The following is a 26,503-nucleotide window of genomic DNA, read 5'->3' on the forward strand; positions in this document are numbered from 1 at the left end:
TAGTACTCCCATGCTCTACTCCTTCTTGGGGTTGTGGAGAAGGGAAACATCCCACATAGCGAACTGAATCACTGACCTCTCTCAGTATTTGAACTCTGGGTCCAGAATTCAGCTGGACCACCATCAGTAGAAACAAAATCATTCAAGAAGAGGGGATGCAATGCCTAAGGATGGAAATTAAAAAAAAAAAAATTCTAGTGGTAGTTAAATGTAAGAAGCCAGGGACATGACCATTTTAGCTTGGCAGCTGGAAGCCTTATAGATTTAGTTTTCCAAACACAGCTTCCTTATCTGTGCCTAGCACCTAAATCCTACAGATATTTTTCACAAATAGTATCTCCATTCATCTCTACAACCATCCTGACAGGTTGGCAAATATGACTATACCCATTTTTCAGAAGAAAAAACTAAGGAGACTGTGCCTAGATCACACACACTTATGCAGAATGGAGCTGGCAAACTGGGGTTTCTGATTCTAAGACCAGAGCTCTTTCTACCATCCTCTGCTCCCTCTTGCACAACTGGGAAAGAGGAACCAATCTCAGAGGATACATATGTTCAGGAATCCCTTCATAGGCCACAGAGGAAAAAGCACCAGACTGGAGGTGAATGAAGCTCAGGTCTTCATTCCCAACCATGAGCTCCTGAGATGTCAGTTGCCTTACTTCTGAAAAGAAGGGGTAGAGATAATTCCAGTGCCAACCCCATGTTTCTATTTCTTGAACGTGTATCTTCGGTTATTTTAATGTAAAACCCAAATATCTGTCATAAAGAAAAAATGCTTAAAAAAAAAAAGAGAGAGAGAGAAAGAAAGAAAGAAAGAAAGAACACATCACAAGTTCAACAGCAATCACGGTATGTTTGACCCAATATGACCAATATGGCTGAATTTAAAAGGTGGGATCTTTGGGGTGCCTGGGTGGCTCAGTCGGTTAAGCATCTGTCTTCAGCTTGGGTAGTGATCTCAGGGTCCTGGAATCAAGCCCCATGTCTGGCTCCCTGCTCAGTGGGAAGCCTGCTTCTCCCTCTCCTCCTCATTCTCCCTACCTGTCCTCTCTGTCACTCCTCTGTCTCTCTCTCAAATAAATAATTAAAATATTTTTTAAAACGTTAGGATCTTCTGTCTTGGCTTCTTGGCAATAGACACTTTAAACTTCAGTTAATCTTTTCACATTTCAGTTCCCTCATATGAATAAGAGAACATTTCCTTCATTACAGGAAAAAAGAATTTTCTATTCCTTCCTTCTTGCCATCTTGCTTCTTCCTAGCTTCCTGACCCCAACCCAAGGGTAGATAGAAGACATGCTAATTTGAGTGGCTGGAGTCTGGGATCAGGGCAGGGTTGCTGTCCCTAGGATTGGTTTTCTTTTCTTTTCTTTTTTATGCAGTTCTTTTCTATTTTATGCAGTTGGGTGGACACATGGACTCAGCCCTCTCTCTTCCTCTCTACCTCCTCTATGCAAGTGCCCAGGGAGATAAGTCAAATTATTAGTCATCTTATTTTCTTCGTCATTTTGTCATTTTTACCTGATGCATCCTTCTAGAGGGTACTAAGATCTCAAAATTCAGATTCAGGAAGGAATAAGAGGTTCTGTTTGGGCCTCAAGGCCTAAGCCATGTGCTTCTATTCATTTTAAATCAATAACTATCACGGGGATTATTTGTTGATGGCTCAGTTAATACGTGGCTGTACTTTCTTACTTCTTATTACCTCTGTCTATCACTTTCTAGAGAACTGTGGTAGCCAGTCTCCAGGACAGTCCCCAGGGCACTCTTCCTCCCAGTACTCATACCCTTTTGTAGTTCCCTTCAACACTACACCAGGGTTGATGTAACCAATAGATGATGTGACCAATAGAATTGATGTGACCAATAGAATATGGCATAAATGATAGTATGTAACTTTTGACCTAGTCAAACAGACACTCCTGGCTTCTGTCTTGGGTCTTCTCTCTCTCTTGGATCATTTGCTCTAGAGAAAGCAGCTACCATGTCTTGAGAAGCCCTATGGAGAGGCCTCTGTAATTCCTTTCTAGAACTTACCCCTCTTCTTCTTTCTCTGCCCCCATGCCCCATGGCAAGTAGCACCCATTATATTCCATTATCCTTATATGAACACTTGTCTGAATTTCTCTAGCTCCTTGAGAACAGGGATGGACATTTCTTACTTGTCTCTGGATCCTCGGTGCCTAGCACAGTACCTGTCACATGGTAGGCTCTCAAAAAATGTTTTTTGAATAAAGAATGGAAGGAAATTTAGTTTTATATTTAGTTTATAGCCATACCTCATATTTTATTTTTTTCCTTTTGCTCAAGAATCAAGTTTTTTAAAAAAAGATTTATTTATGTACTTTAGAGAGAAAGAGAGCATGAGCAGAGGAAGGAGCAGAAGGAGAGGGAGAGAATCTCAAGCAGACTCCCCATTGAGTACAGAGCCTAGTGCAGGGCTTGATCCCAGTACCCTGAGATCATGACCTGAGCCAAAACCAAGAGTCAGACCACCAGACAACTGAGCCACCCAGGTGCCCCCTCAAGTATCAATTTTTAACTGCTTTATTGAAATATAATTGTTATACAAAGAGGTGCACATATTTAATAGGTACATTTTGGTGAGTTTGGACCTATGAAAACACACGTGATACCACCATCACAGGCAAGGTCCTAGACATACCCAACACACCTCCCAAAGTTGTCCTCTGTCCCTTTGTTGTTGTTGTTGTTTAGTTTGTTTTTATCGTAAGAATATTTACCATAAGATCTACCCTCCTAACAGATTTTGAAGTGCACAATACCATAAATACAGCAGATCTCTAAAATTGATTTATCTAGCATAACTGAGACTTTATAGCCATTGAATGACAACTCCTCATTCCCCCCTCCCTCTGGCCCCTGCCAAGCACTATTATATTTTCTGCTTCTGTGAATTCGACTTCTTTAGACACCTTATGTAAGTGGGATCACACAATATTTGTCCTTCTGTGACTGGCTTATTTTGTTAGCATCGTGTCTTCCAGGTCCATCCATGTTGTTGCATGGGGAAGAATTTCCTTCTCCATTAAGGCTGAATAACATTCATGTTTTGTTTTATTTATTTTATCTTACTTTATTTTATTTGAGAGGGGAGGGGCGTAGGGAGAGGGAAAGAGAAAATATTAAGCAGGTTCCACACTGACAGGGGGCTCAATCTCACAACCCTGAGATCATGACCTGCACCAAAATCAGGAGTTGGACACTGAACCAGCTGAGCCACCCAAATGCCCCTAACATTCATGTTTTAAATAGCAACAGTGTAAAGTCTGAATGTTTTTCAGGAGAAATGTGGCAATCTGTACTAGATTTCATAGACGTTTAAGATCTCCGAATAAGTTTATGTGAGGAAGTAAAAGACAAGTCTAAGAAACCTCTTGAATTGGGGCACCTGGGTGGTTCAGTGGGTTAAGCCTCTGCCTTAAGCTCAGGTCATGATCTCAGGGTCCTGGGATCAAGCCCCACAACTGGCTCTCTGCTCAGCGGGAGCCTGCTTCCCCCTCTGTCTGCCTGCCTCTCTGCCTACTTGTGATCTATCTCTCTGTTCAAATAAATAAACAAAACCTTAAAAAAAAAAAAGAAAGAAAGAAAGAAAGAAAGAAAGAAAGAAACCTCTTGAACTGAAATAGGGGTTTCCACTCTGTCTCCAAATTTGGCCTCACGCTTTTAGTTCCAGTGTGTACATTGAGTTAATTCCCTCTTCACAATGGAGAAGACTTTCAATCCGTTTCCAAGGGATTATTTTCCCCCTTCTTTATCCATATGCCTAATTAAATTGTATCCAGAATTTATCGAATAATACTTACTAGGCTAAATACTTTGGCCCCAAAGTTGTATTAATTCCAAGTCCCTTACTGTTGCCACTTGGGTCTGTTTTTACTCAATTATATAGTCTCTTGAGATTGGCAGATGTTAATTCCAAAGACTGGGTGGACCTCTAAGAAGTTAGAAGATGGAGGGGAAACCACAGAGACCAGTCTGACATTTTGTTTGTCTTCTAAATCTAGATTCTCAGAATTGAGCTAACAGTGAGCCAAAGGCCACAGGAAATCTACTTCCATCTTACTGTGCACTCCTTCCCCTTCCCTCAAAGACAAAGCATTCTTCACAAGCTGATCAGTTGATTTATAGGTAGGTGCTGCAAAGTTCAAAATCTTTAACTCAGAAAAATGCCCACTTTATTTTAAAGATGGATTAAGAAGAAAAATGGGGAGTTATCATAAGGAAGAGGTCTAAATAAACATGAATCTAAGAAAGTTCTGAAAAGAGTCAAACCTCTATATGCAAATTTAGGGGAGTGAGTGTGTGTGTGTAATATACCACTTCTTTGGTACACGGTGAAGCTTACTCTTATCTTCCTGGGATAATCTCTTCAGGGGCCATTTTACCAGAGCACACAGTTCCATTTATCCAGTTTCTGAGGAGTAGTCTCAGGGGTAACTTTATGTAATACATATTGGCTACAATACAAGGCTGCTCTAGTTAAATCAAACATCCAAATTATGATGCAGTAAGACAAACAGTACCTTCTCTTCTGCACATGCCAGCATCTGCATATGTGGAGTGGAATATTACTTTCGTAATGAGAGACTCATTTCTTTTGAAAGTCTTCACCCCCTTCTTCTTCCTAGATGATTCTGGGGATTTAGATATGCAACAAACAAAAAGAAGAGGAGAAAAACGCTCTTTCTTGGAAGCCACAAAAGACAAGTTTCCTCTTTTTGGAGCACTGTAGAACACACGTAAGACAGGACACTGTTTCAAAAGAGTTCTGCCATATTTATCAGCCACGATGTTTTCTCTGTTAAAAGAGAACGTCTCAGAACTACTGTTGCTGCCAAAAATGCACTGCTTGAATCCTTTTCCACTTCCTTTTTTGCAAGATGACTTGGACTTCATTAAATCATCACCAGAAGACAAGATCTCTAGCTCTGGGGCAGACAGGCCAATGGATTGACTTTGTCACCTCCATGTGGTAAGAGGTATCAGATGTTGACCATGCAGCGACTGGTTAAGATGATAATCATCTAAAAAAAGTGCATGAACAGTGTTTACACTTTCTTGGAACTGGGAGTTAGCTTCTTTGGGCCCTTTCCCCCTCCCCCCCAGCTTCAAAACAGAAATTGCTAAATATTCAATTTGGTGTTTGCCTAAGGGTGGCTAAACAAGTCACCTGGGGGAGGGGGTGCTTGTCCTTATTTCTGGGAAGGGAGACTATTACTCAGTTTGGTTCTAACAAAAACAAATCTACTGAAACCAAGTAAGGGAGAGGGGACTTATCAACAAAGGTCAAGTGGAATCAATACTAACTCTGAAAATAGGGTTTTTTATAAAAGCTACAGAGCAATGGAAATGTATAAAGAGATCTTCTGGGTTCCAAAGAGACCTAAAGAGTCCATGTGCCTGGTTGGTCTCCAGATAACAGAGAGTAAAAACAAAATTTGTAGAGTATTCATAAAAGCTTCTTTTGAAGCATAGCTTGGGAGAAGGGTGGTGGGGGATGTATGAGGGATCGTGTGGGGATCAGATGCTCTTCTCTTCTTATGCTCTGAAAATGACACCTTCTCTACCATATTTTTAGAGTCATAGTTGTTAAGGTGATCAAGAAAAATGTTAGAAGAAGGAGAATGAAAGAGCAAGCTGTCAAGTTGCACAGTATCACCCCAGGCTTGCTCCCTAACATTAGAATCTGATGAGAACTCTGTAACTTCTTTACAGAAACCCCAAAGCCAGAGCCAGAGCCAGTGAAAGAATAACTCTACTCAAAGCCTTCCTATGGAGTGTGGGAACAATCTATTTTGCTCCTAGGTCATAGAGTATCCGAACTCACTTAGCCATCCCTCCTCCACTTGAAGAAAAAAAGGTGATTAGTTTAGGATAGCGAGACTGAGCCAAATGTCTACTTCTCTTTATTCCCAGATCCCAATAAAATAGGATACATAAAATAAGACTAAGTCCTAGGCATTCCCTAGAAAACGTTTGCTAAATAGAAACAGAAGAATTTCTGGGTGGTAGCAGACTAACAAAAATACCAGAGAGCTGAGAAACATAGCTTAAGTAGGGGGCTGCTGGATGAGTAGTTCTGTAGCCTCTAATACAGCTTTCTCAGGACAAATAATCATTGGTCTGATTCATTACTGTGTCCTCTCTGCTCTGTATAGCTCCTGGCACAGAGCAGGTATTCAATAGTGACAGCTAATATGACCTTTCTTAAGAGAAAAAGAAAGTTCAAGGTCCACAGGAGAGGACAGAAGTGTATTGTGGAATGCTTGATTGGGACTTGCTCCTCCCACCCTCCCCAGTGGAGTGTGGAGGCTGGGCACAGAGAAGAGCTAATTATGGGATTTGCCCCATGCTCTCTGAGTAAAGGACCAGCCATAAGAACTCATAGAATGAGGATCAGGACCAGAGAGAACAGAAGAGCATGGTATACAGATTACTAAACTGTTAATTAAGGAAAGGCAACTTGGAATAGATGTGAGATCTCCTGAGGTACCCAAGACAGGGTAACTTCCCTACTTGCTTATTTGAGAAGCGTCACCAACCTGCTGGCCTATTCCCTCTGCCATTAGAGCACAGCACATCTGCCACTACTGGTCATCACATATGGAGGGCGGACCTAGCAAGGGATGTTGGAAGGTAACCTCAACAACTACCCAGGAAATGATACCAGTTATCAATACTGATCAATTTGTATTGAGGAAAGGAATAACCCAGAATCACCAGACGTTTGGACCAAACCCAAGACCTAAAAACTGAATCAGTAGCAAACTGACCTCTGAGGAAAGAGCAAATGCAGGAAGCCAAAGAGAATGGCAAAAATATTTTATTTAGTGTCTGGGATACAATGGATATTACATCATAAAAGAAGAGGAAGCTACCACAGAAAAAGCAACAGAGAAAAATAGAGGCATCTAAAAAATTAAAAATTTGATTAATAAATCATAAAACTGAATGTCAGGGGTGAATTACAGAATAGATACAACTGAAAAGAAAACTAGTGATTTGGAAGATCTAATCAAGGTATTTCCCCCAGAATATAAAGCAAAAAGTCAGGGAAAGAGATCATGAGGGGGAAAAATGCAGAAAATTCCAAAAATCTGTTTAATAGGAATTTAAGACATCATAGATAGGATGACAGAAAGCCATTAATAGAAAAATACTCTCTTAGACTAAATAAGTACTCAAGTTCTTTGGGTTAAATTTAAAAAACCAACAATTCCTGGTCTTGCTACATCAGCAAGAATACTAAAAGGAAAGGTACACAGATACATTCTACTGATATTTCTGAACTCAAAAATTAAAGAAAAAAATCCAAGGTGCCTGGGTGGCTCAGTCAGTTAAGCAGCTGTGTTCGGCTCAGGTCATGATCCCGGAGTCCCCGGGATTGAGCCCCCCATTGGGCTCCCCACTCAGCAGGATGTCTGCTCCTTCTTCTAACCCTCTTCCCTCTTGTGTTCTCTTTCTCGCTCTCTCAAATAAATAAATAAAATCTCTCTCAAATAAATAAATAAAATCTTAAAAAAATTAAAGAGAAAATCCTTGGCATTCAATGGTGGGGTAGGGTAAAAATAGCTTCCTATAAGAACATAAGGTAATAAACAATAAACATTTCATTTATACTACTGATTTTTGGACAACAATGAAATGTCTACATACTTTAAAGAAATAGTATTTCGAATCTACCAGCTATACTAGCTTTTAAGTGAGTGGGCAAAATAAAGACATTTCACATGTGCAAGGATTCAGAATACACACCACAATGGAAATAAAAAGTCTGGAACACTTCAGGTACAACTAAGTTAAAACCATTTCTACAGTCAAAAAATCATTAGCTGCTAGATATATAGAATTACTTTCCTTCCACTCAGAAAGTTTTACCACACATATGTGACTGGAAGAACAAGTAAGGCTATCAGTGGTATAATTTAAACTTAAATGAAGTTTAACAGGCATTTATTTCATGAACAAAAATGACTTCCAGAAAAATCAATCAATCAATCAATCTCATGAGAAGGCTTAAAAATAAATAGGAAGATTTATATCAAGTGTGTTTGTATACAATAAGAAAACTCAAAGCAATAGTGGCTTTAACAAAAGAGGTTGTTTCTCACATAAAATAAGCCTAATGGGAAGTTTAGGACTGGTATAAAAGGAACAGTATTCTGTTCTGTCATCCCCTAACTTTCTGTTCCATCATCTTCAGGCCTGAATAACCTTCTTCAAGTCATCCCATAGCCCAAAAAGGCTGCTGAATTCCACCAATCATCTCCTTCAGTCTGCAGGTCTGGGGAGAGGTGGGTAATGAAGCCGTGGTGGCTCAAGTGCCACAGACTCTCACTGTTCCTGCCAAGACTTAGTAGATTTTCTTGAATAAATATTTCTCTATTTGCTGTATGTTTTTTTGCCCTTGGGACAATTCCCAGAGACTTGGAATGATTTATTTAGAAAGGTATTTCACAAGTTAAATTGTTGTTTTCCTGGAGAGGGGGTCTAGGAAGTCCTGCCTCCACACCCATCCCATTCATCATCACCGTTGAACAATCATCTGTCTTTCTTATCTTTATTCTCATATATATGATGTATCTTTTATCTGGCTCTTTTTAAAGATATTTTTCTTTATCCTCAGTTTTTTAGCCATTTAATAATAATGTGCCTTGATATGGAATTCTTTCTGTTTTTTTCTTCTTGGGGTTTACTGAGCTTCCTAAACTTCCTTAAATATTCTTTGCTCTGTTAATTCTCTCCTCTCCTTCTGAGACTCTGGTGGGGTTTTGTTTTATTTTTTCCATTTTTTCCCCTTCTATTTGGTGATTTTTGTTGACTTTTCTTCAAGTTCCCTGATCTTTTCTTCTGTCATATTCAAACTGATGTTAATCCTACCCAATAATTTTTCAGGCATTGTATTTTTTATATTTCAGATATTGTACTTTTCTCAGTTTTATAATTTCCATATGGTTTCCCTTTTTTCAGCATTTTCATATTTTTCCTGAAATTCCTATGTATTCACAAATTTTATCAATTTTTTCCTGTAAGTTCTTTAACATATCTATAATAGTATCTTTAAAACCCTGTATAATAATTCCAACAACTGTGTTGTCTGTGGGTCTCCTTTTGTTTTCTGGGTTTTGAGGGGATCTCTTTATTTATTATGGGGCATATTTTTCTGCTTCTTTGTGTGTCTGGTAATTTTTATTGTATACTGGACACTGTAAATGATATATTGTGGAAACTAAATTCTGTTATCTTCCTCTGGTGAGCATTGTGTTTTGTTCCAGAAAGCCGCTAAATTTCTTATGGACAAACTTAATCCTTTGCAGGCTTGTTTCTAGGTTTTATTAAATGACTTACACTTTTCTTTTTTCTTCTTAGTCCCAGGATATATCTCATAGTCCTAGGATGTGTTCCAAAAACATGGTGCTTCTGGTGTACCAGAGGAATGCAAGAGATGTTTCTCAAGCCCCTCTAATTTCATAGGCTTTAACTTCAAACTCTGTCTTCCCAGCACCAGGCAGCAGATGAGATCTCTGCTCAGTTCTTTCAACGGTCCAGCTGTTGTTTTCTACTATGCTCCTTGGAGTCTTGCCCTGGGCATTTGCACTTGAAGAGTCAGCCAAGATTCTGAGAAGATTTTGTGCATAGATCTGGGGGCTCCCCCACTACTACTCCTAACTTTCTGGGACTTCCCTTCCCCCTTTAATTTGCAGTTGCTCTGGCAGCCCTGTACTCTGGCCTCTAACTCCTTAGTCCATTAAGTCTGTATCCTGCAGATTGCTCAGTGTCTGCAGAGGGATAAGCCAGTTAAATGTGGAGTATCTCCTCTAGTTTGTGTCTATTTGTGGTACTCCTTTAGTGTCTTCAAGTAGATCTACAAACCAAATTTATAATTATTATCAGTGAGAGATTTAGTCTGATCCAAACTACTCTGCCATTACTTGAAGCTAGAAGCCTTCATAAATTTTCAAACATAAAGTAGATCATGCTATATATTTTATTTTATAACACTTTTTAAATTGAATACCAAATAAATAAATAAATTGAATACAGTATTCTAGATATTGCTGTGTATCACTATATATTAATTGACCTTATCTTGCCTGACATATGGTGCTCCAAGCATTCAACTATAAGACCATGTAACAAGAATAAACTTAAATGGAATTATGAATTATGAGTTAGACCTCTTTCAATGTTCTTTGAAAAATATTAAACTACTTTCTTTTTAAAGCTACTCTTTACGATGAATGAGCCACAGGAGTTTTATGCAGGTCTGCAACATTATGAATTTAAACAATCCTCTATTAATGTGGATTTTGGTTGTTTCTAGTTTTCTCTATTACAAGCAATGATGTAATAAACATTTTTATACATTAATTTTTTTGGTATTTCCTATAGAGTCATTATCCTAGGAATGGAATTGATAAATCAAAGTTAATCAACATTCAGAATTTTAACATGTAATTACCAATTACTCTCCAATAAAGGCTATATCAATATATTCTCTCCAACAGTACACGAGAATGCTTGTTTCTTCACAACTTTTCAACAACATTGGATATTATTAATCTTTCAAATCTCTCCCATAAGCTTTAACTATGCATATGGCATTTCATAAAAGGGGAAGTATGCAGCCATCTTTTGCCATTCTCAGTCTTGATCCTAAGCTATTGTCCCATCCAATTTTCCAACATCATGTCTCAGTCTTGCCTTTCCTTTAAATAGGACAGTCAACGCTGTCCTTGGGGCTCTCCCTCAAAAACAATTTGGATTCTTCCCAGCATGCTTCCTCTGACTATACCTGTAAAACATCATTCCCAGTCCAACCTGGTCCAGAGCTTTATCCCCTGTGCTGCTCCACCATGAATATTCACAATTGACCTCAATCCCTTCACATTCCCTCATTTACTTTCACAATTCAGTTCACTATTCAAAATTTAAGATAGCTTTGTCTTTGTAACTAAGGTCACTGCAATTTCATCTTAGCCTACAACAATTTTGTCAACTTTGTCAGAAGAAATGCTTTAATATGCCTCCAAAATTACTACTGTAGCTTTCTTGTCTTCCTTACCCTTAAAAAGTAATCATTAAGAGAGCAAATTACATACTGGGGCATTTTCCAGTAAAATATATGTAAAGGAAGGACTCTAAAATTAGAAAGGCTCCTTAAAGTTAGAAAATTAAACACATTTTCCTGTACTTTCTCTGGATTCCCACTAACTGATACGAAGGTATTTTTAAAAAAGATATAAATCCAAGAGAAAAAAAGAACTGGGGCAGGGTGGGGGGTGGTAGCTAGAAAACATTGCAAGTTAAAACACAAGAGGAGGGCGCCTGGGTGGCTCAGTGGGTTAAGCCACTGCCTTCGGCTCAGGTCATGATCTCAGGGTCCTGGGATCGAGTCCCGCATCGGGCTCTCTGCTCAGCAGGGAGCCTGCTTCCTTCTCTCTCTCTCTCTGCCTGCCTCTCAGTGTACTTGTGATTTCTCTCTGTCAAATAAATAAATAAAATCTTTAAAAAAAAAAAAAAACACAAGAGGAAAGATAACCTACTTAGCAGACCCAAGAAAACTAATTCCTAAGTGAGCAAACTAAATAATAGCCCATTTTCCAACACAGAACCCAAAACTATCAAGAATTAGAAGCAACAGGAGTTTGTAATTTGGGGATGAATGGGGAGGAGAGAAATCTAAGGGCTAGACATACCCCTCACCCCAACAAAAATCTTCTTCCTTACTTTGTGCAACCAGGTGACTCACTCTATTTCTACCTCAGCAGAAAATGGGGTTTATGCCCTGGAAAGACTAAAACAGGTCTCTGAGATGGGGGACACATGGCACAGTTGAAAGATGTAACAGTTTTGAAAACAAAAGTGTTAAATAGTAAATATTAAGACCTTCCCCTATAGCTCCTAGCCCTCTTCCATCACTTTGTTCCCATAATACTGTGCAGGATATAAGACAATTCTTCAATATATGTTTGATAAGCCAAAGGAAAGATATAAAGATACTGACACTAGGGTTATCCAATTAAACAGCGCAACCTGATCTCTTTACATGTGATCTGTGGTCTTCAAGCCCCACCCACAATACAGAGTTGCCATTAAGCTTTTTAGTACCCCAATTTTAAATGTAAATGAGCAGTCAAGGATCACCAGACATTTGAAGAAAGTCTCAAACATGAAAGAGATTAAAAACAAAGGTACTAAATTAACTTGGAGAAAACAGAATTTAAGTAATAAGATGAAAACTACTAGAGAGCTAAAAGGATATATTAAAAACACAGAGCAATAGGATGATGTTTTAAAGGGTGACTTCATAAAACAAAAAAGTCTTAGAAATTTTAAAAATATGGCATAAACTAAAAATCCCAATAAAGATTGGAAGAAAAATTTGGGTACCTGTGTGACTCAGTTGGTTAAGTGTCAGACTCTTGATTTTGGCTCAGGTCATGATCTCAGGGCCATGAGATCAAGCCCTGCAACAAGCTCCACACTGGGCATGGAGCCTGCTTAAGGCTCTTTTTAAGGCTCCACCCTCCTCCACACAGTCTTTCTCTCTTTCTCTCTCTCTAAAAAATAAAAAAATAATTAAATTTTAAAAATAAAATAAAATGGTTGAAGAAAAATTTGACAAAACCTTCCAAAGGATAACAAAATGACAGAGAACAGGAGAGAAAAGATCAGAACATTTAAGGACCAAATCAAGAAGTTCAATATCCAAATACTGTAAGTCATAGAAAAGGGAAAAAAATAATAAGAAAGTGGGGGAAATAAAATCACTAAAGAAATAATTCAAGAAAAATTTTTAGAACTGAATGCTATTGCCAGATAAAAGGAGCCCATCAAGGGTCCAGCAAAATGAACAAGATATATTAGTCAAAATTTATCATTTTTTTTTAAACTTAAGAATACTGGAGTCAAGGAGAAAATCCTAAAAGCTTCTAGAGAGTAAAAAAACTGGTTAGAGTCTGACAAAAAAAAAATCAGAATGGTGTGGATATTTTCAACAGCAACTGTGGGAACTAGAAAAAAAATCTGCAGAAAAATGAGCTTTATGGAATTTTATACCAAGTAAAACTAGCAAAAATTAAAATTAATAAAAATAAAATTAGTAATAATTTAATAATACAAAGCCTTTTCAGATAGGCAAGTTCTGAAACAACATACTCACTCTGCAATGTTTTCAGGATACAACTGGAGGAGCTATCCCACAAAATAGGGGAGGGGAAACAAGAGAGAGACAGATATGGGATAAAAGGAACCCAACACAAGAGAGAGGTAAAAGGAATCTCCTATGTGTGGTTGAAGGGAAGTCTTGGGTTAACAGCCATGCTACCAGTCTAGAGAACAACTAGTCTACCTCTGAGCAAGTCACAAGACTCTGAGAGAAACCTAGGACGATGAAATTGATAGAAAGCCTAAGGCATATGAATATCAGGAGAAGAGATGACACTCCTGAGGGAGAGTTTAAAGGTGAGTTGGTGATAAATACATAGAAAATAAACAAATAAGACAACTCCAGGTAAAACCAAAAGTTCCTTAAGGAAAAATAATCATATTTCAACATTTATATTATCATATTAATACTGATGCAATCAAAATTATGCTATAAATATTGGGAGAATGAAGGATAGGAAGTGTGTATGTTGGGGAGAGGTAGTAATGGAAGATAAGATGTCTCCATAGTGACTCCACAGTGAGAAGCCAGTAGATAATGCCTGAAGCTTGAAAAATCAGTGGCCCAGCAATTCCACTCTTAGGTGTATACACAAGAGAATTAAAAATTTGCACACAGATGTTTGTAGCAGCTTTCTTCATAATAGCCAAAAAGTAGAATCAACCCAAATGTCCATCAACTATTGAATGGATCAACAAAAAATGGTATAGCCATACAATGGACTATCACTCAACTACGAAAAGGAATGAATTACTGGCATATGTTACAACAAGGATGGTCTCTGAAAACATTGAGTGAAAGAAGCCAGACACAAAGACCACATACTGCATGGTTCCATTACATGGAATGTCCATAATAGGCAGATGCATAGAGAAAGTAGGTAGATTAGTGGTTTTCGAGACTGGGGCAGAGGGGATGGGGAGTGACTGCTAATGTATTTGGTGTTTCTTTTGGCGTATTGAAAATGTTCTATAATTACATAGTAGGAATGGTGGCATAACTGTGAATATCCTAAAAAAAATCAATGGATTGTCCAATTATTTAAAAGGGTGAATTTCATGATACATGAATTATATCTCAATATAATTGTCATAAGAAAAAAATCAAGGGGTGGCAGCTATTGAGAAATATGGCAAATCCAAAATGAAACAGCTAAATAAATTGAAGTGGTTTCCCTGGTGGACTTTTAAATGAGGAAAGTGGATGGTCAAGGGATGTTCTGTGTACTCAGTTGTGTAAGACTATTTGACTCTTAACAGGATCGCATTACCTCAATGAAAGTAATAATGAAATAAACAGTGACTGAAGAGCAGGTGGAAAGTTCTGGAAGTTCCTGCCAATACCCTATGCTGGCAGCGTGGACTGTGGCTTTTGTAAAGTTTGGGCCCTGTGAGTTGGCCTCAACAAGATGCCCTTTCAGTATGGCAGCTCCTCCACTGATGTCCTAGTGTCTTTATTTAATTTTGGGACAATGAATACGAGCTGTCTTGAGCAAGGTGCTGTTCATGTCTTGTCACCACAGCCCCCTCCATTGCCTTGCATAGCAACTGACCCACTGGCTTAAATACTTTCTTTGAATTAGTGAACAAATGAAACAACACTCCTAAACTAAGTCTTAGGCAAACTAGAGGCAAATGCAATAATGTTATATGACATCACCTCTTAGATAAAATATTGGGGTCCTGCATGTAGAGGCTGGGACAGTATGTACTGCCCAAGTATGGTGGAGGGCCAGGGTACAAGAAATGGCACTTCGTTACCAGTGTTCTAGAACTGGCACATCGAATTTACGGTAATGTTTCCTGTTTACAAGCTATTGTGTCTCGTATCAACCTCTTTCTCCCCATTTCCATGGTCACTGACTAACATTTGTAAAATAACCTTTGATTGCCTTCACCCTGTCATCTTTGGCTGTGGTTCATAGACTAAAGGGGCATTACCGAGAGGTGATATCTTAGAAAGAAGAACGTGAAAGTGAAATAAATGGTGCAACTGGGCCATCAAGAGGGAAGGCTAGCCGATAAGTGAACTCCAGGACCAGGCCTGAGGTACTGAGGCAGAGAGTGGGGAACCAGAGCGTCCTCTCAGGAAACTTCTGACCCCTAGGTGAGAGTGGGCCTCCTTTCAGCATGCTCCCATAGCTCACTGATCTTTTCTTTCTTACCATTTGTTGTAGCTTATAACTTTTCACTAGATAGTAAGCTCCATGAGGAGACTGGAGCAGTGACCATGCATACGTGTGGGTCTACGGCTGAAGCACTCACTCTGAGTCTTGAATATTGGGGTCGTAACTGCCTGAGCGAGCCCTGCACGGCAAGGGAGGCCACCATGGCTGGAGATCTGTTTAGCTCACGGCCAACAGGTCTGGGAAGGGAATGCCTCAGATTGTTGTGTGGAGCCCAAACTTGAGGTTGACTAACATCAACTTCACATAATCTTTGCTTGGATTAACAAATTCAGATGCTAGGTCACTTCCCAATCCTGGGGGTGATTTAACCAGGTAAGCCGTTTAGAAGGCCCGAGGCAGTCACAGTCAGCTATAGTGGGCAGGAGGATTATTCCTCAGAGGGTAGAGGAGACGAATGACATTTTACTTGGGAAACAGTTTTGGAGTCTACTCCCTAGAGACAGAAGGCAGGCCTTGGGGTGAGGACAGAGAGCAAAGAGATTCTATGGTGAAGTCAAGGAGGAGCTCAGATTCCATTTAGTTAGATCAAGTCAGACTGCTGCCCCGTACACTCAGATACTAAGACAACTTCTTAGTGCTGACCCGTAACTGTGGGAGAAAAAAAATGTAGACCATTTATCTGAAATCAGGGTTGTCAGGAATGGAATGTGGAATCCCCATGCTCAGAGAACAGGAACAGGCCCCTTCTTGCAGAGAATCTGGCTTTTCCTACACTTTCTCATGTAGAAGGCTATCAGGAGAAGGTTATGAATAGAGTCCTTTTCCTTTGGCGAAGGAGACAAATGCTCTATTCACACCCGAGCCATGCCCTGCCTGCAGACTGTCTCAGCCAGGATTATCTTGGCTTTTGATGAAATCCCATGGGCAGTAACGGCAACCTCCCTCTGCTGCTCCATCACGTGACTGGAGGGCTCACGCAGCAGGAGCTGTTAAGGCATGTCTATTTCATGAGCATCGCTCACTTAATCTCCGTCCTAATGATGGGAGAAAGGTGCTGACACTGAAAATCCAGCAGGTGGGCTAGAAGAAAGAAAGAAAGAAAGAGAGAGAGAGAAAGAAAGAAAGACAAAGAAAGAAAGAAAGAAAGAAAGAAAGAAAGAAAGAAAGAAAGAAAGAGGGAGGGTGGGCAGGAAAGGAAAGGAAACTCAGTTGGGACTGAGTTCGAATTTTGCCACTGGTATGTGTTGTAGTAAGTGACGTTGGCCGGGTTAGTTAACAGCCTGGAGCACCAGGCTTCTGACCTATGAAATAAGGGAAGTTGGGCTAAAATCCTGGCTCCTAAGGTTTTCAGAGGATGAAGTAACACGAAACACTCAAGATCACGTTCCCTCTCTTGCCTCCCCTTCCACTTCTGGGCTCAGGGTAGGTGAACATGGCATTCCTGCGGAATGAGTCCATTGAGACAGAGCTGGAATTTAGTTCATTGGCTATGTTCTAGCATCGCCTGAAGTAAATACCAGGATACTGCTCCTGTGCCGCCGGTCATGAAGTGGAGGCAGGGGTTGCATCATCCCAGGTTACCTGTTCTGGAGAGTTCTTTGTGTGCTGAGGACTGCAGCAGTAGCTCTCACCGGAGCCTGGCATGTTCTGCCTCAGTGGCCATGGCTGCCTGCGGCAACGCCCCAGCAGCAAGGATGTGGAACGCAGGAACACTGTGACTCAGCATTTGTTGATTCTCTTTCCACGAATATTGAAAACCTACGGAGAAGACAGACATCATTCATTCGTCTTCAAATATTTCTGTAACATTTATTCTATGCCTGATGCTGTTCTAGGTACTTCGCAGGTATGATCTCAGGGACTCCTCGTGTCAGTACTGTGAGGCTGGTACTATTATCCCTATTTGGGGGGTAAGGAACCTGAAGCAGAGAAGTTATGGAACTTGCCGAAGAAACATGTGCACAAGGCTTTTCTTTTACTCGGTGACGGTAACATTTATAGTGCCCCATGGTTTATCTAGTGCTAATGGGTAAGCATACATTCATTTGGTCATGTTTTCATTTATTCACTGAGACTCATTAACCTTCATGAAGCTTGTGCCAGACTCTGCGTGGAGTCACACGAGGCAGGTCTGCCCTCACAGAGCTGACAGTCTGAGGAGACAAAGGCCAATGAAGCCCCACTTTGATCCTATGACTCTGCCACCAGCAAAGCCACAGCTGGCTGGGGTCGAGAATGCTGTCATTGCCCGTGGAACAGACTTCTTTTTATAAAACAAATGACCTTTAGGGGGCATTAAACATGGGATAGTTGTACTTGCTTAAACCTCCCTAGTTCAGAAGAAAGAAGGAGTGTGGGGCTAATGCTCCCATCAAACACCCAGTAGGGTATACGAAGGGCCCACTATTTCCCAGGCTTCACGTGTGTGTTACTAATGAGGAATATTTTGTATGAGGTGTTAGGTATTTATTTCTATGCATACTGAAAAATACATAGACAATAACATCGACCCATTATTCCGAACATACTATTGCTGAAAGATTTCTATAAGTGAGTAAATTCAAAGGAAAAATATTAAACTAAGAATGACATGGGAGGGGGTACATTCAATACCAAATATTATCCAAGGGGCACTCACATGACTGCTGTTTGGGAAGCTTAAAGTGGTTCCGGTTGAGGACCTCAGACGTTTCAGGCAAGACAGCTCTGCCTCGTGTAGGGTGACCTCCCACACTATGTGCAGCCCCTTCCCATGACATGGCAGCAGTACCCCCCTATGCCTGTGGACAAGCCCCCCGCAAAATGCCTCCAAACATTTCCAAATGGCACCTGGTAAAAGGCAGGGAGGGATGTGGGGCCACCGGCCTATCCTGGCTGGGAACTCCTCCTCTAGACTTGCTGGCTGGAGGTTCCATTAGAAACAAAACAAAACAAAACAAATGAACAAAACCAAGCTATTTCCGGATATTTTTGAACTATAGGAGGAAAAGAAGAAAAAGGCAAGTTCAAGTTCTAAGTGGCTTACAGCGAGAGGCAGCAGAGTAAGAAAAAAGGGAACCCAAATGGGAAGAGAGCAAACACACAGAAAGTCCTGGCAAGAGCGAGGACGGAACGCGGAGGCCTGGGGCTATAGACAGAGCCTTCTGGCTTGTGGCTGCTGTTTTGGGGCAAGAGCAGTTCCTTCCTGCTTGTCTTACAGGTGCCACCTGGCAACTGACAACGACCAGAAAGAGCGCCCACGGCCTGCTGAAGAACAGGCAGCACCACCTCCTGCCTGAACGAGAGGCCGTGCCAGCAAGCCAGGAAGGCACCTTGCATGAATACAAGGATCATAAGACTAAAAAACGTTGACAGACTTATCAATCACTAAGGCAGGAAAAGAAGGTCCCAGAGAACCACACGTCTCTTTCCAGGGGGCCCATAATATGGTGCGAACGGGGCAGAGGAAGCGCCAGAGCATAAGAATGAATGAAGGCTGTTTGTACACCACCCGGGACACTGTCCGTGTCCTTTAAAATCTCGGTTACTTTTGGCAGCTTGGAGCCACTAGTTTTCTCCACACACTCCATGTTTGCGTGTCATCTCCCTCCCCGGGCCTGTAGAATCAATCTTCCCAAAGATGGTAACAGGTGCCGTCATGGGAAGAAAGCTTCCCATGTCCATTAAGTTTGGGAAACATCACCCATTTCCATTTTGGAGATTCACAGTGCATGTCTGCACCTTAAAAGTTTTGAGAAAATATCTTCTCTCCCTTTGGGAATTAAAAGGAGAACTCCAAATGCCTTCCCTGGTTTTAAAAGTCAGCTAACTTGCCCCACTTTACCCAACTGAGGTAATCTTCTTGGGAGGCAGATTCATCACAACTGTACCTAGTCTCTGTCTTACCCATCGTCCCTTCTGGGCCTTTTCTCACATTCCTCCTTCCTCTAGAAACACCCTTCCCGAACCTTTCTGCTTACTCTCTACCGTCAAACCCCAGCTCAAGATTCGTTTTCTACCTACTGTGCTCTCCGGTTGACTTTCTCTTTACTGTGAATTTTCTTAGACCTTTATCCGTACAAGGTGGTATTCTATCATTGTGCTTACTACCATGTTGCCTTGGGGTTATTGTCTGGGTATGTGATATATCAAGTTTGTAACCAGTTTTGCTTCAACTTCTCTTGGGAACTGTTGCTGTATTATGAGTTATAAGGGCCTTACAGAAAAAAAAAAAAAAAAAAAGAAAAAACAACTTCTTGATACATATCCTGGTGGATGTGCCAATGGCTGGCTTTGTTCCCTTATAAAACTACTTCAACTCTGTCTCTATGAATTAGCAACCATTGTGTAATGGCTGAAAAATATGTATTCATATTTTTCATATTTAATTGCTCTCACATTCCTCAAATTAAATGAAACGTCTACTATAACAGATTCTACCTAAAACTGTATAATGTTGGGAGTATTCAAAGTTAAGAATGTCCTTCTAGAAGTGAAGTTTGATCTTTCATCTACATGAATCTTAAGAGTTTATTTTTATTTCTATTATATTCCCTACCTTCCTCACCAACCCCCCAAACCGTTGCCTTTCCCGTGGTCTTTCTCATGTCAATTAATAATAATTCCATCCTTCTGTTTGTTTGGGACAAAAATATCAGTGTGTCATCACTGATTTTTTTTTTTTAATTTTAAGATCACATCAAATCCGTCAGCAAATCCATTTGGTTCTACCTTCAAAATATATTCAGAATATATTTCTGACCCCTGCTCCCCTCTCCATGTAACAGGTTGTGTCCTTCTGGAAGCTGATTCTGAGACGAGCTCAGTGGGCAGGAAGGTTATCCAGGAATGCTCCCGGGATCAACAACGCCTGAGGAGGAAAGCAAATGGGTTTGGGCAGGAGGAAAAGTTGGGTTGTGATTTGGTCACAATAAAGGCCAGCTGTGCCTCCACAAGGAGCTCTGAGCTAGGACAGCCCTTGGGAACTGTCTTGAACAGAGATGAGGCCCCAGGCCTTTATAGGCCTTACTGGCCCATCACTGGATGCAGGCCGCCCTGGGAAGGGGGAATGCCTTTGGGAAAACAGCTCTCTTCAGAGAAGGCAACTCTTAAAGAGGGCTGACAGCCAAAGGCCATTTGCTGGGGACCTCCCAGCTGCTGTAGGAATCAATCTTTTATTCCTAATGGGGAGCTGAACAGTATATCACACATCACTACCCTTCACCATGACCATCTTGATCCGAACCCCTGTCTTCTCGAGAATGATGCAGTAGCCTTTTTACTGTTTCCCCTCAGCCCTCTTAAAACGTTAACTAGACTGATCTTTTGAAAATATAAATTAGATGATATCATGCCTCTGCCAAAAGCCAACTGGTGGCTTCCCATGTTACGCTGAGTGAAAGCCAAAATCATTGCCATGGCCCATCAGACTGCCTAGCCTCTGATTCCCACGATTCTCCGGCCTCAACCCTGACTACTTGCTCTCTTGCCCACTGCACTCTGGCAACTCTGGCCTTCTTGCTATTCCTTGAAAATGCTTGGCAAGTTTCCATCTGAGGCCTTCACACTTTGCTCTTCCCTCCACCCAAAAGATTCCCTCAGACCTCAGCAGGGACTCCTTCCCTCACGTCCTCGGGCCTTTACCCCTGTTACCTTCTTATGGAAACCTTCTCTGACCCAACTTTTTAAAAACTACACAGCTCCCTCCTCTGGCTCTCATTGTCCCTTTGTATATTCCTTTTCTCTGCAGCAGGGAGCTCCATGAGGGGAGAAGTTTTGAACTGGTACACTGAATGCTCTATGCCCAGCACATATACCCATGCCTGGCATACAGCAGGTGCTCAAAACATGCATGTTGAATAAATTTTTGTAAGTCACAGAGTTCTCATGGCTGGTACAAATTGAAAATTGTTCCCTGGGTTCTCCATGCCTCTAGGAAAGTCATAATAGCTTTGTTTCTTTTCCTTTTGTTAAGCTTTGGTCATGCAGGCCATTCATTTTTCTTTAGCCAAATTAAATGAAGAGATAGCTTCCATGTCTTTTACAGAACAGGCAGTCAAGATGCCAGAATTCTGATTTCACCTCACACACAAACCTTACAGAAACAATTTTTTTTTCTTCCAAATTTGCTTTAGGTTCTTAAAAGTTAAAAAGATGTGACTTTTGACAATGGTGAACTTTGTCTGAACTCTGTGCTCCCTGAAAGCAGTGATGGTTGAAAAATCCCCCACACTTTTGTGTTCCAAGGAATAGCTAACCACCACAAAGAAAGACCCAGCCTTCCCCTGTTCTGAGATAAGGCCCAACTCCATGCCTCCTCATGATTCCCATAAGACTTGGGGATGACTCCCTTGTTTACTTGCCTCTATAAAACTCGGGCCTCTTTTATTTTCTTTGAGACATTTCTCATTAATAAATGTTCCCTCTCCTGCAATAGCCTGAATAAAATTATATCCACAATTGACAGCTCTATTTTATCTTTCACACTATCATAAAGAGAGGACTTGTGTTGGGAGGGTTTATTTTTAGCCTCAAAGATAGTGTTTGTTGAAAAATAAGCAGCTGACAATAGTAAGTAACAAAAGAACTCTTGACAATAGAAAACAGACAACCAAAGGGTCCACTCCCTCAGCAGAAAGCCAGCATGGAGTTGAGTTTCAGAGCAGGGAATAATTACTTCTTCCAGAGGCTGGCAGAAACTTGATTCAAGCAGATGGCTGGACAAAAAGATATTGTTGGAAATAATTTCCCCGTATATAAAGCAGATGAGGTTCTAAAATAAATTATTCCCAATGTCCTGGGCACAAAAGTCTCAGTCCTTTCCTGTCTAGGATCCCTGGTGCTATAGAGATGGGATGAAGGCAGAAAGCTGCTAGAAGCTAGAGACCGTCATATACTGCATGTCTGCAAGCTCTTACCTTTCCAAGAGGTGGGTTCTGTCTGTCTTCCCATAGAACAGAAGAACTGTGACCAGCTGTATTAAGATCAGGGTTTAGACAAATGGTTTCACCTTCCTTCCGAACCATGGTTAGCCCTTCATGCCAGGAATTATATGCTAGTGAATCCAGCAGAAACATTTAGCTTCGTTCTGTTGGACACAAGTCTTCCAAATACTCTACAAACCCAAGAAATGACTAGACCAGTCCTAGATGCTGATGAAGTCTGATGCTAGGGACTCTACAGACTCAGGATTCTTGGGATAAGTGAACTGGATTTGGTGTAGTGGGAATTTCCTAAAAATTGAATGCCAAGTGTTGAGTGTGTGTGTGTGTATACACGTGCATTTTTTAAAAGAATGATTCCACAAAGAAGTCTGCATTCTTCCTGCAGATTCTACAGCCTTTTCACATTCTTAAAGGGATCTGTGCCCCTCTAAATGGCTAAGAACCATGACCTATTACAAGATCTATTAGAAGAAGATGTCTGAGCCTTCAAAGAACTATCCCGTAGCCAGATCCCCCACATTCCTGAGGCACTAAAGCGCACAACTAGTGTATGAATGGACTGACTTACTTCATTTGTAGGCTCTCAGTCTTTTCCTGGGATCAGCAATGAGCCACGAAGTCCTGCCAAAGACTGTGGTATCAGCAAAGTCCTGATTAAATCATTTCATCTCCTAGAAGCTGACAAGGAGGAGGTTATATGCCACCAAAGGAAAGAATAATAATTATTTATCTAATTCATTTTATATTGTCTCAGTCTGTTCGTGCTGCTATAACAAAATACCACAGACTGAGAAGCTTATAAACAGCAAAAACTTATTGCTCACAATTCTGGAAGCTGGGAATTTCAAGAGCAAGGCACCAGCATGGTCATGTTCTAAGACCTCTTCTGGTTCAGAGCTGGGGTTTTCTCACTGTTCAGAGGAAGGAGCTAGGAAGCTCTGTGGGGTCTCTTCATGAGGCCTCCACCCTGGTGACCTAATCACCACCAAAGGCCCCATCTCCTGAGACCCTCAACTTTGGGGGTTAAAATTTCAACATATATATGGGGGTGAGGAGAAAAACAAGCATTCAGATCATAGTAAATATTTTCCAAAATACTCTCCATTAGGAATGTTATCTGTCACTAAAAACAGCAGTGGTCAAAGACAGAATATGAAAATGAAATGAAGACATATAAATATTATCAAGACATTGGGTCTATTTTTTTCTTCTGAAGTACTCAGACCTGGATTATGTGGCCAATATTTTGAATTAATAATAGCTTTCAGAATCATTGCCATATATTTTACATAATTTTAACAAACAAGGCTTAATTGGCTCACTGAACTGTGTCTTTGTGAGACTCTAATTTTCCTACAAAAACAGTAAATGCCAACAAGATAGACATTCCTGCTCTTCTAAGCTCCGTTTATGATTCTAAGAAGTAAACAGACAGTTATTACATTAAAAACATTCCCTCTATGCCAGCAACATCTAATTTTAATCTGTGGGTCTTTCAGAGGAAGAACTAAGGGCTAGGAATGGCACAAAGAACCCCCAAATATGCCCGATACCTAAAATCTGAAGCCTGATCCAATTCTACTGTGGATAAATAAATCATGTTTCTCAACGTCTTGTCTTGATATAGAGAATTGGATAATATTGGTGTCTTAGCCTATAAATAAGATTCTCTTTATTTCTAAATTCCTTTGAGACAGCACCATGGAAGCATCTTGCAGACCCATGGCGAGAAGTGCTATTTGTCAAATTGGATATCAAATAAATAAATTAAGTGGAATTCTGGTGTCCATATGCATTAGCATCCCCCAAAGGGACCAACATACTAACTTGGGCAGAGCCAACAAAAGTCCCATTGAAGTGCCACCTCCTCTACGGCCAACTTAATTGCTCCCTGCTCAGTGCTGGTCAAACAGTATCATAATCGCTGGCTGTTATGTTTGTCTCCCCAACAGGCTAAGATCCTACAGGGCAGCATCTGTGTCTTTACCCTGTATCTCTGGTAGCTTACACAAATCGGTAGCTTGATGTTGGTAGGTGGTTCAGTCAGTTAAGCTGCTGCCTTTGGCTCAGGTCATGATCCCAGGGCCCTGGGATCAAGTCCCACATTGGGCTCCTTGTTCAGCGGGGAGCCCGTTTCTCTCTCTCCCCCTCTGCCTGCCACTCTGCTTGTGTGTGCTCTGTCTGACAAATAAATAAAATCTTAAAAAAAAATAGCTAAAATAATTCAGCTCAACGATTTGGCAAAACATTTTTCTGTACCTGACACTGTTAAAAGCTTTCTGTATCCTCACTGAAGCCATAGGCGGGTATAGTTGGGTCAGTGGCTCCAGGAATGTAGGAGGAACAATAAAAATGGCCGCCGGGCCGTCATCTTCCAGGCCGCCCTCTTCCTTTACCCATGACTCACCCGCCGGAAGGACGTATGCTGAGGACACGTCACCATAAGTACACGGATACCTATGCAGGAAACAGGAACATCAGGACTCCCCCTACCCTCCAACCACAAATACCTTAACATATATAGTTGTTGTGAACCCACACCCTGAATACCTTACCTTATATGGCTGTGAACCTATGCCCTGTCTTAAGCCAAATGAAAGACCCACTCGGCCCCCTCCCGGGCGTGACTTCCCGGACTCTCCTCTCCTGAGTCGCGGAACTTCGCCCAAGAGCGCCTTTAATAAAACTTGCCTTGCGCCTGTCTCGCCTGGTGTCCTGTGTATCTCGCCTGTAAAACCTTACAGGTATGGTTATCAGAGCAATTTTACATGTGAGGAAAATGGCACAGAGACGTGTCCAAGTGATAGAGTCTCATGCAAATAAGCCCCAGGCCTCCCACCTCTGAATCAAGGCAGGATGAATCATTTCTCCTCTGTGTTCCCAGAGACTAGGCACTCACGTGTGGACCTTTTTGTACCATGTTGCGATTACAGTCCAGTCCATGCTGGTCTCATTGGCCAAATAGTGAGTTCCTGGAGGACAGTGTACTTACTGGTCATCTTTTGGCTTCCCCACCTAGCAGAGGGCCTAGTTTATAGTAGCTTCTCCATAATTCTGCTGAATAACTGAATGAGGAGAGTCTCCTTTCCAAAACTGCCACTTCTGGGGCATTCTCCAGAAGAAGGGATGAAGACATTCTACTGCCTCAGTTGCGTGTGTGTACATACACGCATGTGTGTGGTGGCGGGATCGGTACGTGGGTGTGTGTACATGCCCGTGTGTGTGTGCCCCAGCAAGAACTTCCTCAGGGATCACTGAAGTTTGGGGGGATTAACTGGCATTTAAAACCAACCCCATTGCTCACTCCAAGCAAAAGTAGTTTTTAAAAATAATTTTTATAAAGTTTAAAAAGTCAAAGTCATTTTTAGAAATATGTGCAACTTTAAACTGGGCAATTCTACTTCCGGGAGTGTATCCTAAGAATCTTCCCAGCTGTATGGCTAGAGGCTGCAGGTGTAAACGTCTGTGGGGGCTGAGTAGGTAACACAGCAGGCAGAGGAGCTGGGTAAGAAGTGTAGATCCTGTCCAAGGCAAGAACAGCAGCACTCTGCAAAGGGGCCTGCCCATTATTGCGGGTGGCCAAACTTTGTCGATAGGGCCGAGAAATCTCAACTTTAAAATACTGACTGTAGTTGATTGCAAAAAATGGACCCAAATTATTGCCCTCCCTCTCCCAATGCCCTTTGGTAGAGCCCTCCCACTTTGACTCTGGGCTGGCTTTTGGACTCGCTTCAGCCAACAGAATTATTGGTAAAATGGAGGCAAACAGAGGCTTGAAAAGTGCTTGCCCGCTAGGGTTTTCCTCTTGCTGCCCGCCGGACCCTGGCGACCACTACCAAGCGAAGGAGGCAGGGCAAATTTCGTGGATGGAGAGGTGTGACAAGACACCTCTGTTGCTGCAGGCAGCCGCGAGCTACTTGCCAGGCATGCAAACGAGGCCATCCTGGATCATCGGGCCTCGGCCAGCCCACCCGCTGACCACAGCTGCATGAGTCCAGTGGAGACAGTCCACCTGGCTCCCAGATTTGTGAACTTAAGTTTAAGCCAGGATTTAAGTTTTAAGCCAACACATGGTGGGGCAGTTTGCTATATAATAAAACTAACTGATAATAAAATTTAAATATGTCTGGAACTAAACAAAAGAGGGATCCAGCTCATTGTAGCTTCTGCGGGAGGTAAACATTTAACAACGAGGAACTCCCTTGCATCACATCACGGCTTATAAAAGTGACAGAACAAAAACCACCTACA

The 26,503-nt window shown here is 41.3% G+C and overlaps 1 long non-coding RNA gene across 2 annotated transcripts; it reads right to left on the bottom strand.

Moving 5' to 3' along the window:
- Positions 1-3,654: 3,654 nt before the first annotated feature.
- LOC116593008 lies at positions 3,655-25,171 on the bottom strand. Of its 2 annotated transcripts, none has more exons than XR_004286692.1 (4): positions 24,512-25,171; positions 22,821-22,923; positions 16,911-17,087; positions 3,655-5,054 (listed from the first exon to the last, which is right to left on the bottom strand). It is a non-coding gene; the product is annotated as an uncharacterized LOC116593008 (long non-coding RNA). The 2 variants fall into 2 exon arrangements; XR_004286691.1 differs by having other exon boundaries at positions 22,821-22,930.
- Positions 25,172-26,503: the final 1,332 nt, after the last annotated feature.

Source organism: Mustela erminea, chromosome 6, assembly GCF_009829155.1.
Source record: "Mustela erminea isolate mMusErm1 chromosome 6, mMusErm1.Pri, whole genome shotgun sequence".
NCBI lineage: Eukaryota > Metazoa > Chordata > Mammalia > Carnivora > Mustelidae > Mustela > Mustela erminea.